The 14086-nt window shown below is 39.9% G+C and overlaps 1 protein-coding gene across 1 annotated transcript in view; it reads left to right on the forward strand.

The window, feature by feature from the left end:
• Positions 1–3288: 3288 nt before the first annotated feature.
• CRB1 (crumbs cell polarity complex component 1) overlaps positions 3289–14086 on the forward strand; it is a 186490-nt gene continuing 175692 nt past the window's right edge. The window contains exon 1 of the mRNA XM_040985196.1: positions 3289–3335. The gene's annotated coding sequence lies outside the window, so the exon portion shown is untranslated. The remainder of the gene's footprint in view (positions 3336–14086) is intronic.

Below are 14086 nucleotides of genomic sequence, written 5' to 3' on the forward strand. Positions count from 1 at the left end.
GGAAGGGAAGCAGGGCTGCCGGGATAGAACCGGCGCCCATATGGGATCCCGGGCGTTCAAGGCGAGGACCTTAACCACTTGCGCCACCACGCCGGGCCCCCCTCAGCCTTTTAATCTACTTTCTTTTAAAATCAATCAGTTATTCAATCAATAAACACTGCTTTAACTCGAATACTCAATTTCATTTGAAACCAGAACGTCCAATACAGCTAATGTTAGCCATGTGCTTACTATGTATCAGATTCTGTGATAACTACTTTAAGTCCAGCAATTCTTTCAATCCTCACAAAATGCAATGAAATAGGTAATTCATCGTTTATTAGCTGTTGTGGTTGTCTCACTAGACTTCTGTGCCCCATTGCCCTGATTGGAAGAATGTGCCTTTCATTGCCATGACTGCTTCCAACACAGTCGCTATTATAAACATCTAATTTTATTGCCTTTTCACTGATGAACCAAAAAGAGGTTGGAGAACTTGCCATATACATGTCTTATAACTTAGCAGGGACTGCGGTAAGATTTCAAATGTCAGCCTCCTCATTGTTGTTACTTTTATATATCTTCATTATTTCCATTTAGTTTTAAAATGTGCACAAAAATTTTGAACGCAGCCTATACCATCCAATCCCCAGTCGTTTCCAAATCACGCAACATGCTTTTCTCTCTGTTGGTCAGAGACAATGCCTGCATTCGCCTATTGCAACTCTTTGCTCACAAGAATTTGGTGGCATCCCCTCTGTGCATAGCACTTTCATCCTTTTATGAGACGTCAACTCATCTATTCTTTACAGAAAATTTGTTAACTTTTCTAACTAGGCTAGTCACCTAGGCATGAGCTCTCATAAATGCACCCACCACTTCTTTCTAGCACTTAACAAAGTTGCCATATATCTAACAGATTTCTATACTAACTTTGTAATTGAGGATGTATTATTTTAGAAAATATTTAACACATGTGTAATAATATGGCTAATTTTTAATACATGCTCTCCCTTTGCTCACTGATTCAGCTTATTTATATCACTTTATTTTAAAGGAAAAAAAATTTTAAGTTTTATTTTATTTGTACATGAAAGGCAGATTTACAAATAGGAGAGAGACACAAAGATTTTCCATACACTGTTTCACTCCCCAGTGGCCATGAAGGCTGGAGCTAAGCCTGTCTGAAGCCAGGAACCAGAAGCTTCTTCCAGGTGTCTCACATGGGTGCAGGGGTCCAAGGACTTGAGCCATCCTCTGCTGCTTTCTCAGGCCATAAGCAGGAAGCTAGCTTGGATGTGGAGCAGTCGGGATAAGAACCATCTCCCATATGGGAACTAGCATCGCAGGCAGAGGATTAAGCCTGAGAAGTCTCTGTGCTGGCCCCATATGATCCACTTTTATCTTTTACTTTAAACTGTCACTTTGAAACTCTTTTCTGACATTTAATGTCCCATATATAATACAGAATCTGAAACCTAGAAAGAATAATGTGTATCTAGTAAGGATAGATGACCATTACTTGATATTATAAAATATAATAACATTAAAGTCAGGAGGATTTGAAAAATCCTATGTGTGTGCTATGGCACACAATTTTTAGGGATATATAATTTTTTTTCCACTGGAGGGTGCAATTTGTCAATGTATCAAGATTTTCATGGCTCTCTTAATGAGTGTTAGTAAAATCAGAGAGCTGTTTGTTTCCCAGATACTAGCATAGAATGTTGGACAGCGATCATGAAACTTTTAAATAAGTGAAACTTGACCAATGGTAGTCTGGGTTTTATTCCACAATATATTTAGGATTTGATTAGAAGAAGTGACTCATAACACAACATAAATGGTAATTTATTCTCTATTTTTGGATACCACATGTGATTTTCTTGACTATTAACTTTTGTAAAAAATGTCTACTAAATATTCATGACAAGAATAAATACATTCCTAACATAAAATACTATGCTGTTTTTGGTTCTTTAGCAGTTATGCACTTGTTAAAAATTCTCTATAAATTATAGATCACTTTCTCTTAATAGATTTTATACCCTGATATAATGTATAGGCTAAGGTTAAATTTAAATTTAGTAAGTATAAATCTATTATATATACTTAGACATATATATATATATTCCATGAGTATGCTTCATATCATATGAAGGCTATTCCATAAGTATGCATTAGATATAATCCTAATAAAAGATTAATTATAGTAATAGTATTTATTGACTACCAACTAGGCATTAAGCACTACTTGCACTTTTCTTTTTGTCTGTGGTTGCTAACATCCCGTTTCTTTTTTTTTTTTAAGATTTATTTATTTTTGTTATAAATTCAGATGTACAGAGAGGAGGAGAGACAGAGAGGAAGATCTTCCGTCCGATGATTCACTCCCCAAGTGAGCGCAACGGCTGGTGCTGTGCTGATCTGAAGCCGGGAACCAGGAACCTCTTCTGGGTCTCCCACGTGGGTGCAGGGTCCCAAAGCTTTGGGCCACCCTCGACTGCTTTCCCAGGCCACAAGTAGGGAGCTGGGATTAGAACCGGCGCCCATATGGGATCCTGGCACGTTCAAGGCGAGGACCTTAGCTTTGGGCCAAGCTGCCGGGCCCCTAACTCCCATTTCTAACTTATTTATTGCTCACAGCAAAGAAATTCTATTTGCTCTATTTAATAGATGAGGGGGAATTGAAGATATCAAGCGACTGGTCCAAGTCCATAGAGTTAGTACCAGGACTCAACCAGGGAACCTGGTTCTAGGACCCAGACCTAATCACTGATTAATCTACCATGATGTCATCAAATATCCTTATAGGCAACATTAATATTAAATATGCTCTTGCACTCCCAATATATTTACTTGCCTTTTATTCTTCAATTCCTTTAGCGATGATTTCTTCTACAGTTGAAAATCAATTGTAAAAAAAATCTATAACTCATATAATAGGAAACGTGTTTTACATTGTTAATTATTAAAATGTTTCAGTTCATGACAGATTATATTTGCCTGTTTACAACTGGAAAGGTAATATTTAAACTGGGTGTGTTTGTGTTCACGTCTTCTCCCCGTTCACGTGCTGAAATCCTAACCCATGTTGGGATTAGATTGGAAGGTGAGAGTTTTGGGGGCTTCGTTAGCTTTAGATAAGGGCCATGAGTCCTTAAACAGAAAAGAGACTAAAGCTCTTCCTCTTTTTTACGTGCTCTCACAAATGTCATAAAACACATTCCCAGGTAGAGAACCCTAACCAAGAGATCAGCCTTTCTGGAACCCTCATCTGGGACTTCTAGTGTTCAACATTGTGAGAAACAAATGTGTGTCATGTGGGTCCGCAGTGTATGACATTATTGTGACAGGTATGTCCTGTACTTTATTTGAGGTCAGAAAAATTTTAGAATACCTTATGAGATGAATAACACTATTTGTTACCCCTCCCCCCAAACATTATTTCACAAACTTCCCCACTCCCTGGCATTTCTTCTTTGCTGAGGCAGAAAACTAGATTCTGCTGACTGCTCTTTAAACTTGTCTAGTGCCATTCATTTGAAGTGAAATGTAATAAAGCTTTTTTAAAGGTCCTTTCTTGCTGGTTGATTCAAGGTTTGAAGGTAGAGGGGGAAGACATGAAGCCTCACTCCAGGTTAGATGACGCCCAGAGGTTTATGCAAAATGTGAAAATCGTAACGACCTTGAAGCTTTTGGCATGTGTAATAATAACAATAACTACATAATAGGTTTGTTCACAAAATAATCTGAATCCCTCAATTCTCACAACATTCTAAGGGAGGTACTAATGATAGAAGCAAGATTCAAAACTGAGCTCCTTCAAACACCAAACATGTTTGCATTTCCTATCACAGGTTGCTCTATTGCTCTATTTATCTTTATATCATTCAAGAGTTAGGAATATCTAGACCTTGACTACAAATCATCCCCCTTATTCCTTGTTTGAGTCTCCAAATCCAGACATGCCCAGAGTAACCTAGTACAGCTGACCTGTGACCTTTCTAGAGAGGTGGTGCTGAGCAGCACAATTTTGAACAGATGAAGTCAAAAATCGCAACAGCACCTGCCGAGGACATTGCCTAGGTGCGAACTGAAGGGCTGTGTGCCAAGGAAGATGAGCTGGAGGATGTGAGGGCAGGGCCTTGCTTCTCCACGTCTCCTTAGAGAACCAACCAGTACTGCCTCCTCTTGCTGTAATTTCCCCCTTGTGCTCCAGCATAAGGCCACAATAATCTTAGTCTTGATTAAATGCTGGTCTTTTATTACTTTAAATTTCAAGAGAGTCAACAACCTGGGGACAGTATCACTAATATTTTACAGGTGAGGGAACAAAGTCACAATGTTAACTCTATAGCTTGCATAAGGTCATTCTGATAAGGTGAAAGCTTCAACTTGGAGTCATGTTTTACTCTTGCACTAGAAAGTGCTATTTCATCATAGAATTGTTGGGATTATTTGTGTAAAGCAAGCTGAGTGAAAAATGTAAGTATAGAACCATAGAATACTTGAAAGTTCCTTAGTTTGTGTTTCTCAGACTAAGACTAAATGCAAATTCATGCATGTCAATGTCTGAAAAATCTATTGCATTTAGTAAAAATCACAATAAGGTTTAACCTCATCCCAATTATAATGGCTAACATCTAAAAATCAAAAAACAGTGAATACTGGTAGGATGTGGCGGGGGGGAAAGTACCCTAATATACAACTGGTGGGAAGGTTCACTGGTACAATCACTGTGGACATAGTATGTGGATTGCTTACAGATCTGATGTAAGACCCATTCATTCCACTTCAGGGAATTTACCCAAAGGAAATAAATTAGTATATGACAGAGTTATCTGTATCCTCATGTTTATTGCAGTTCAATTTACAATAGCTAAGATATGAAACCAACACAGGTATCAATCAACTGATGCCTGGATAAACACGAGATTTATATGCACCAAGGAATGCTACTTTGCTGTTAAAAAAAAAAAAAAAAGAACGCCTGTCTTACAGCAAAATTGATGCAAGTGGGAAGTACTTTGTTTAGTAAAATAAGTAAGTCACAAAAAGATAAATATCATGGTCACTTTTGGATATGATTTTTATTTTTAGCTAGTGTTTATACATCTGTGAAAATGTTGACTATTGTAGTTAGTGGTGAAGTAAGCCAATGATTATGGAGTGTTTTAAAATTATGTATTTGTAAAAATTGAAGAAAAAAGGAAAGGGAAGGGAAGAGAAGGGGAAGAGAATAGAGGAGATGGGAGGGAAGGGGAGGGGAGGAGAGGAGAGGAGAGGGGAGGGGAGGGGAGGGGAGGGGAGAGGAGGGAAATTGAAGAAGAAAGAGAGAGAAGGAGTTATAGTACTTAGAACTGTAACTATGAATTATATTAAACATGTTTTTCTATTAATGAAAATTTAAAAAAATCAGATGCATCTAAAATTGAAGATGTTAATTTTATTTTTAATTTTTAAAGTTGAGCCTTTTTTAAAGATTTATTTGTTTATATGGGAAAGGCAGATTTACAGAGAGAAGAGACAGAAAGATCCTTTAGCCTCTGGTTCACTCCCCACGTGGCCGCAATGGCTGGAACTGAGCTGATCTGAAGGCAGGAGCTTGCTCTGCATCACCCAGGTGTGTGCAAGATCCCAAGGCTGTGTGGGCTGTCCTCCACTGCTCTCCCAGGCCACAAACAGGGAGCTGGAAGGTTCCCCATAAGGGAACCTGGCAGATGCAAGACAAGAACTCTAGCTACTAGGCTATCCTGCCAGGCCCAAGATTATAATTTTAAATCAAATTAAGTTATTTTAAAAGGAAATAATTCATACTAATTATCCATATCCTTCACTTTTAGTGTGTTTTTTTATTCACCGTACAAGGTGTTATAGCAAATGTTTCAAGTAGGGCTTAGATTCAGTCTTGAGAAAGAATCATTATGGGGCAAATTAACTTCAAATGGTCATATGTTGATTGTGTCCAGTTCTCCACTTCCTTATCTACAGAAATATGCAAACAAGTGTTATTAACATGTTGAGGGCTAGAAAGATCAGCACATGGATGCTCTCTATCTTTATCAGCAATATGTAAATATATCTCTTAAAAAATGAAAGAAAACTTGGATATGTTACTGTCTCTTGAAGGACCAAGTTTTTAATTAGTAAAATTAACTAACTACTAAAACTAACTACTAAGGATAAAATGATTAAACATAAGGGACCTTGTTTTGCCCAGCATTGCATGTTACCTAAATGGTGGTTTTTATTCATACATTTTGCTTTCTATTACAGAGAGGAGATGCTATAAAATACGAATATCATCAGTAGTTTAGAATATGTTCATATTCCAAGACAGGAGTAGGAGACATTATAGCCTCTTCATAAAATGTTTTCTAAAAATTTCACATGTTCTCTTGTACGCTAAATATGTAGGTTACAATTCCTATTTTATCCTTTTTAACGCCAAACACTCATAATCTCATTAAGCGTTTTTTAGGATTGTTCTACTCCTTTAAAAACATATAATGATTTTGATATATTATTCCCAAATATTCTTAAATAGCCAGATTTTAAATTTAATTTTGAAAATGAGAAATCACAAAGGGGCAAGTGGTGAGTGGTGGTCAGGAAAACGGAGCCAGAGTTACAGAGCCAGCCAGCTGTAAAAGCGCAGCCAGCCAGGCTCCTAGTCCATCCATGAAATGGAAAAAAGTCAAAAATGGACAACCTTTAATAAAAATATGACATGTTCCAACTTTTGAATCTGAGTACCTTTCAAACCCAAAATCTGTTGGCTGAAGGACAGATGAGGCTTGAAGGACTCTTGCAAAGGTTTAACAACTTTTTTAATGCCTCCACGTAGTTTTTGTGGCTGCACATTTGGTAAAAGGTAATTACTAAACTATTGAGGAATGCTTGACCTCAGAATCAGTGTTTACATTATTACTTAGGAACCCTCAATTTCATCATGATCCTTTTATTAGAGTAATGAGATATGATAGCCATATAATAGGATCCTGGCCCAGATTTAGCTCATAGGAATCTACTGGCTCCTCACAGGGATCCAACGGCTCCTCCTAGGGATCTACCAACTCCTCCCAGGGACCCATTCTCTCCTCACAGGGATCCACTTTTTCCTCACAGGAATTCACTGGCTCCTCATGGGGATCCACTGATTCCTCACTGGCTTTTGCTGCTTCCTCACAGGGATCCACTGGCTCCTCACAAAGGTCCACTGGTTCTTCAGAGGGATCCACCAGTTCCTTGAGTACACCTACATTTATTTATCTAGCCTTTGAAAGTATAATCAAAGTAGCATACTTGATAGTGACATAAACCCCACTTTAATTTTTGGCTTTGTAGAAAAGAGTAAACATAGTGAAGAAGATTAAGTGGAAATCTTCAAAGCCAAGACAGTACGTCACAAACCATATTCCACATCAGGAGGAACAGCAGAGTTAGCACCCCCTTTAAAAAGGCAAAATAATGTTTGCTATACATTCTCAATTGATCCATCCACAGATCTGGCCTCTTCCCAGAGGTCCTAACTTCAGACCCCATGCCTGGATCAAGACTCCAGCCTAGTCCTTCAACCATTAACCTAAGAACTGGGGGTGGCAACATGTTCATGAGTTTGTGAAGCCCAGTCCTATTCAACGTATAATATTCTTGTTTAGGTTTCCCAAAACTCATGTCCATCTTACATACCACATGCCCCAAAGTCTCAGGATCTTAACTTAGCCTCACAACTAACTTAAAGTCCCACTCAGGCAGTTGGTGCCTATCTGACCCCACACATCAGAAACACCCTCTGAAATCTAGGTGAAGGCTCTCACACTGCCACAACTCTATTGGACTTTGCCTACATCCTTACTCTATGAGACTACAAGCTGATGCTGTGGTTTTCCAAGGCTTGCTAGATACACAGCTCCAGGTTTTCCTTGACAGGTGTCTTATTTTTAGCAACTTTGCTTTTCGGGGATTGCCTTTCCAGCTCCACTGTCACAGTTTCACTAAGTATAGCTCCGTGCAAGGGCTCCAACCCTGCGGCATAACTCTCCCTGGCTTTGCAGGCTTCCCTTGAAATCTTAGTAGGAGCTGCCATGATCCCACAACTTTTGTGTCCTGCATGCCTGCAAAACTAGCATCATACAGACAGGGTCAAGGCCTGCTGCCAGCAGGAGACACTGCCAAACGTGCTTGTGTCAGGGCTACAGTGGCTGGAGAGAATTTTGTCAACCAGCCAGAAGTAAGAGCGCACCCTGGAACTTCCAGAAACAATTATACCCTTCCAAGCCTCTGGGTTGTGTTGCAAGGCAGCCCCAAAGATCTCTGAAATACCCTCAGGGTCTTTCTCCTGATGTCTTTCCTTTGAACATAAGGTTCACTTTTAGCAGAACTAATCTCATTAGCAAGCAGTTTCTCCACCTCATTTTCCTGGCTTGAACAGACTTTTTCTTCCTTCCTTCTCTGGCCAGGTGGTACATTTTCCAAATCCATTTGTTCTGCTCCCATTCACCTCTGATTTTCACTATGAAACTCACATCAACCAGTAATAGCCACTATGCAGCCTGAACACTTTGCTGTCTTGAAATCCTCACAGAACAAACCTATCACCAACTTCAACTCAGCCTCCCATGTCTCAGGACATGGAAATAAGAAAAGCTAGGTTGTTTGCCATCATTTAACGTGGGTGGTTTTTAGTCCAATTCCCAATAGAAATCTCAAGTTCTTGACAGAACTGTTCAGTAGACTGCTCACAGCAGGCCAGGTTTTCTGTAACCTGTCCCTCCAAATTCTTCCAATCTTTCATATAATCCAACTCTAAAGCCGCCCCTCCTGCCCCCCATCGTCAGTATAATTACTAGCAATGACTTCATGTCTCAGGATTAATGGTATGTTTTAATAAGCTTTTTTTAAAAAAAAAAAAAACAAGACTTCTATTTGAAATATTTTAGAGAGGAGAAGAGACAGAGCGAAAGATCTTCCATCTGCTGGTTCACCCCCCCAAATGGCCACAACAGCTAGAGCTGGGCTGATCCAAAGACAGGAGCCAGGAATGTCCTCTGTATCTTCCACATCGCTGTTGGTTCCCAAGGACTTGGGATTTCCTAGGCTATAACCAGAGAGTTGACTCACAAGTGGAGCAGCCAGGACAATCAGGCACCCCCCATGGGATGCCAGTGCTTACAGGTTGAGGATTAGTTTGATACACCGTTGGGCTGACCTCTAGCTTTTCATTGCTTCACTTAAAGAATCAGAGGGGAACAACTCACGAGGGAAGAAGGTTTGTTTTGCTTTGTGGTTAGATATTTATTATTAGGCAGTTCCTTAGTCTGGTGTCTGGAGGAAGCCAAAAATGATGAGATGTACGGAAGAGCAATCACATGGTAAACCAGGCAGGGGGTGGGGAAAGCTCAAGTTCTACAATCACCATCTCCTCATGAGAGCGCCTTCTGAGGGCAAGACTCCAGTTATCAAAGACCACCCCTACAGATCCTTTTCTCCATGAGGAAATCAGAGCCCAAACAGATCATATCTCTACCTTTAATCCAACAAGCCTTGTCATAAAAGCATCCCAAAACTGGTTAGAAAAATTGCTAAAAAAAACAAAACAAAACAAAAACAAAAACAAAAACAAAAACAAAATAGGCCTGGCTTTCCCAATATTTAGTAAGCCAATGGCTTACACCAAGGTGGTAGAAGAGTGGTTTCTTTGCAATTAATAGAGCAAGGAGTTCGACAGCTACTAATTGCTGGAGTAAGGATTTTGACTATTATAAAGCAAAACGGGAAGCAAAGGGAAAATAATTCTGTGCAACTTTGGGACCAGTTTTTTTTTTTTTTAAGATTTTACTTTTATTGGAAAGTCAGATATACAGAGAGGAGGAGAGACAGAGAGGAAGATCTTCTGTCGGTTGATTCACTCCTTAAGTGGTCCCAACAGCCAAAGCTGCTCCAATCCGAAGCCAGGAGCCAGGTCTCCTACACAGGTGCAGGGTCCCAAGGCTTTTGGCCATCCTCGACTACTTTCCCAGGCCACAAGCAGGGAGCTGGATGGGAAGTGGAGCTGCGGGATTAGAACTGGTGCCCATATGGGATCCTGGCGCTTTCAAGACGAGGGCTTAAGCCACTAGACCATGCCGGTGGGGTGTCTGGGGTACTATGGGATTCTGGTGCATGCAGGGCGAGGACTTTAGCCACTAAACCACCGTGCTGGACCCTGAGACTAGTTTTTAAAAGGCACTGTAGCTCCCTGTCTATTCTCTCATATCTATTCTCTCATATCGTACTCTCGGGAAAGTCAGTTGCTATTCTATGCTGAGACAGTTATGAGCGTTCTACTGGCACATGTGAATGTGCTGAGAAGCAGCGATGTTTCCAGTGATGGCCTGAGTAATGTTGGAAACAAACGCATAAGCTCCCAGATTAAACCTCAGGCTAGAGCTTGACCATAACTGCTTCAGAGATCCTGCACTGGAAACAGTTATTATCTGGATTCCTAATCATAAAGCAATTCAATGTAACAAATGTTGCTTATTTTCTTTTTTTCTTTTTTTTTTTATTGTTATTAACATTGTATTATGTGTAACAGTTTTATAGGCACTGGGGATTCCCCCCACCCCTGGTCACTGGAAGTGCTGTCAGTGTAAAAGTACTGAACAAGCAGGATCACAAAAACGCATGCACAGACATCATCAGTCAGCCTCCATCACCAGACACTCGAGTGATGTACAACAGTTGCCGGCATGGAGAAGTTATCAGAGATGAAAGCTGCTCATGTTCCACTATCATGGACTCTGAGTCAGCAGCACTTATCTGGCCACTGCTTCTGCTGCTAGTTGTCCAACTGGCCAAAAATACAGTACAACGCTGTAGCATTCTTTGAGGAAATCACTAAGTTGGTGACAAGATAACCTTTCTTCTCAAATGTCACAATGGGCAAAAGCCCTGGAATCTGGTCATATCAATTGTGTATTAATCCATACCACTGGTAGCTACTGACTTGGTGGATGAAGAAAGAATACCAAAAGCACAACTGAGACACCTGTTCAAAGATAATTCTCTGATTTAGAATGGGATGCCATCACTCCATTTGTGCTCTAACTCATCAGGTGGGAGTCAGAGGATGGGAAGCAGATATGACCAGGAATCTTCTATGATCCAGTTAGGAAACTTGGTGATTTTCTTTTTCTACAATTCTGAGAATCTTGTTTCAAGGAGGGTCTCTTTTAATGAAGATATTTGCCAGCCACGCACTTTGTGTTCTCTGGCAAAAGATCAGGTGGACTCAGGCAATTAAACTGTTAATCCAGAAAAGGCAAGGGCTGTAGAATCTTGAGATATTCAAGTGTGTTGTAGCTTGATCTCTTCTGCTATTGAAAACTTGTAATTACCACGGGATTAAGTCTGCATTAACCTGACAGATGATGACAGACATATTGTTCAGTGGTCCACATGCCTCATTGGATAGGATGCTAAGAATTCACCTTGTGATTGAGTCTAGCATAGTCTACACAACCACAAGACAAACCATCTACTGAGTACAGTGGAGGCAAGTCAACAAATATAGGCCAAGGTAGTTAAGATCATTGATTCAAAAATTTCAGAAATGTTTGTTGTTTCTAGTACCTGATTTTGTAATGGCTTGCTACAGACAAAGAGTGAACTAACTTAAGAAATAGCTTGCAAGGAAAAGGTTTGAGAAATCATTTCTTTTTATTCAATGTCTCAAGAATTAATCATGGAATTGTTAGGATTTGTGAGCCAAATCCTTTATATCATCGACTATACCATCCTCGTGACTTATGAGGGACCACGGATAACTGTTGAGGTTCCTTTAATCCATTTTGTATTAGAATTAATGTGAAATCAAGCACAGTGACCTATTTGATGTCATTTCCTTCAAGTTCTAATTTCAACTCTGCTCAGATCTACGAGTCTTATGCTGCAGTTGTGTTCTTATGAGTTTCAGTACAGATTTTGAATAGAAATCTGAGCGGGTAACGATAGCCACTCATACAAAGGGGTGCACTTGAGAATTAGCCGTTGCTCCTGCAGATATGACCCAAATGGTTTTTACCTTACTAGTTGCCATATTGTGCTGACTAAAACTGTTGGCATCATGTTGAATAAAGGTGGGGGTGGACATTTTTATGTCCTTGAGTTGGGGATGAAAATATTTCATCTTTCCACACTGAGGAGGGTGTTCACTGTAAGTTTTATTTTTTTAATATTCTTTATAAAGTTGAAGAAGTTTCAATTCATCTTTATTTTTCAAAAAGTTTATATCAAGGGTGGGAGTAAAATTGGTCAAAAAGTTTTTTCTACTTGTCTCCAAGTAATTTTTCTTCTACAATCCTTTTGATGTGGTGTATCACATTGACTTTTCTAATGTTTACCTGGTGTTGCATACCTGTATGAAATCCAGTTTGATTATGATATATAATTTTCTTCAAACATATTTTAAAATTGAACTTCTTGATTGAGTTTTTGATGCATTTTTAATGGGAGGTTTGGTCTGTTTATCCTTTTAAATAAAATTATCAGTTTGGCAGTGCAGTGATATAGGAAGCTAATTATCTACCCAGTGGCACTGGCACCCCTTATGGGAGCCAATTCATGTCCCATTTCCCATTAAGGTCTCTGCTTATGGCCTGGGAAAGCAGCATAGGGTGGGCGCAAGTTCTTGGGACCCTGCGCTCATGTGGGAGACCCCAAAGGAGCTGTTGGCTCTCAGTTTCAGATCAACTCAGCTATGGCCCTTGTGGCTACTGGTGGAGAAAACCAGTAGATGGAAGACCTTCTCTCTCTCTATCTCTCCTTTCTGTAAAAGTCTGCCTTTCAAATAAAATTAAATAAAGTTGTTAGGGCCTGCTGCAGCAGCCTAGTGGCTAAAGTCCTCCCCTTGAAAGCATTGGGTTCCCACATGGCGCCAGTTGTAATCCTGTCAGCCCTGTTTCCCATCCAGCTTCCCACTTGTGGCCTGGGCAAGCAGCCAAGGATAGTCCAAAGCTGTAGGATCCCACACCCGTGTGGGACACCTGGAGGAGGCTCCTGGCTACTGGCTTCAGATTGGCTCAGCATCGGCCATTGCAGTCACTTGGGGAGCAAATCATTGGACAGAAGATCTTTCTCTCTGTCTCATCTCCTCTCTGTATATCTGACTTTCCAAGAAAAACAAACAAATCATTAAAAACAAAAGTCGTTAATGTCTTAGGCATTAGGTTATTGCTGGCTTCAAAGAACGAGTTAGAAAGTATTCTCTGTTTCTATTTTATTTTTGTCAGAGACTGTAAGTTGGATATCATATTTTTTCTCAAATTTCTGAAAGAAATTATCATCTTCACTGATACAACAAAGGAACGTGTCACCACTTGGTGTAGAAGATGGTTCTTATTCTTTGCTCAGCCTCCCTGACACAACCCCTGCAGAAGGGTTGGAGTACCTTATCACAGCTGGGGGTGGTGGGGGCTCTAAATCCCCATTCAGCGTTTGCAGGAGTGGGCAAGGATGGAGCTACAACTTTTATTCTATGGTGATTGGCAGGAATGTGGTGTTTATCGAGTAAAACTTTTTCTCTTGCTAGGTGGCTCCATTTCTGGTCCTTTGGCTAAAGAGAGTAGCTGTTACCAAAGCTTCAATTCTGAACGGCTTGCTTCCAAGTCTTGAATATTTGAGAGCAAAAGAAACCCAAAGAGCTCATCATCCTGTGTTTTCCTAAGTGCCCTAGATATCCCTTGTCTTTGTCTTTTAGAGTTCCCCCTTGCTTGTCTCACATGTAATCTCCTAGTGTTTTTAGCTAGGAGGGTTAGCCGATGAATAGGGGAAAGTATCTTTAGTTGATTTTCCTGGAAGAAATCATCAACATTTTAAAAATTATTAAGTGGTTGACAAGAAAAGGTCAAAGGAAGAATAAAATTTCATGATACATGAGAATTTGCAAAATTCAGAATTCAACATTTACAAGAAATTTTGAGGGAATTCATTTACAATTTTTCATCAGCTGCTGTATGCTACAGTGGCCAGGCAGAGTAATGATATCAGAGAATATGCAGATTGCAAGGCCTGAATATTCACTATCTGAACTTTTACAGAAAGTTATTTTCTGGACTCTTGA

This window comes from Ochotona curzoniae, unplaced genomic scaffold (assembly GCF_017591425.1).
Source record: "Ochotona curzoniae isolate NIBS_2020 unplaced genomic scaffold, NIBS_Ocur_1.0 contig_430, whole genome shotgun sequence".
NCBI lineage: Eukaryota > Metazoa > Chordata > Mammalia > Lagomorpha > Ochotonidae > Ochotona > Ochotona curzoniae.